A 1402-nucleotide genomic window follows, 5' to 3' on the forward strand; every position below is an offset into this window, starting at 1 on the left:
AAAAAAAAAAAAAAAAAAGTCAGACTCAGCCAGGAACAGTGGCTCACACCTGTAGTCCCAGCATTTTGGGAGGCCAAGATGTGAACAGATTGCTTGAGCCCAGGAGTTTGAGACCAGCCTGGGTAACATGGCAAAACCCTGTCTCTACAAAAATTAGCCAGGTGTGGTTGTATGCACCTGTAGTCTCAGCTACTTGGGAAGCTGAGATGGGAGGATCACTTGAGCCCAGGAGGTCAAGGCTGTGGTGAGCCGAGATCGCGCCACTGCACTCCAGCCTGGGGGACCCTGACTCAAAAAAAGAAAAAAGATTCAGCCTTTTCCTAACCCCTGGGTGAAGAAAGGCCCTTCACCCTGTAGTATGGAGAGCTAGGAGGGCTAGAGGAGGGGGCTTTGGCCCTAGCAGTTCCTGTTGTCTCTGTACCTGTACAGTAGCACCCTATCTCTGTAACATAATCCTCTGAGTAGTCCATAAACTCCACATCTGTCTCTGGATCTGCCTGTTCCCAGCCATCTCCTAGGGCCTCAGGCCAGGTTCAGAGTCCCATCAACCCCTGTCCCCAGCCCCAGTCTTGTACACAGTAGATGCTCTAACAGCTTGTGCCATCCCTTGCCCCACTAGGACCCCATTCCATTCCTCCAACCCTTTTGTGTAGAAGGGGAAACTGAGGCCCAGAGAAGTTGACTGGCCCAAGGTCATGTTCATGCATTCAAAAAATAGTGTCTGGCTAGGTGTGGTGGCTCATGCCTGTAATCCCAGCTTTTTGGGAGGCCAAGGCAGGTGGATCACTTCAGGTCAGGAGTTTGAGACCAGCCTGGCTAACATGGTGAACATCTCTACTAAAAATACAAAAATTAGCCGGGCATGACAATGTGTACCTATAGTCCCAGATAACTCGGGAGGCTGAGGTGGGAGAATCACTTCAACCTATGAGGTGGAGGTAGCAGTGAGCTGAGATTGCAAGACAGACCTAGTATATGATGTCATATATGCATAAAGTTGTAAATTTTACTGATGTGAAGTATAGCATATAAATTATTATTTTTGAGACAGAGTCTTGCATTGTCACCCAGGCTGGAGTGCAGTGGAGTGATCTCCACTCACTGCAACCTCTGCCTCCCAGGTTCAAGCGATTCTCCTGTCTCAGCCTCCCGAATAGCTGGGATTACAGGCATCTGCCACCACGCCCAGCTAATTTGTTGTAGTTTTAGTAGAAATGGGGTTTCACTATGTTGGCCAGGCTAGTCTTGACCTCCTGATCCTCCCGCCTCGACCTCCCAAAGTGCTGGGATTACAGGCGTGAGCCACTGTGCCTGGCCAGCATATTAATTATTAAAACATACATATTCTTTTTTTTTTTTTTTTTTGGAGATGGAGTTTCACTCTTGTTGCCCAGGCTGGAGT

Source organism: Mandrillus leucophaeus, unplaced genomic scaffold (assembly GCF_000951045.1).
Source record: "Mandrillus leucophaeus isolate KB7577 unplaced genomic scaffold, Mleu.le_1.0 Scaffold153, whole genome shotgun sequence".
NCBI lineage: Eukaryota > Metazoa > Chordata > Mammalia > Primates > Cercopithecidae > Mandrillus > Mandrillus leucophaeus.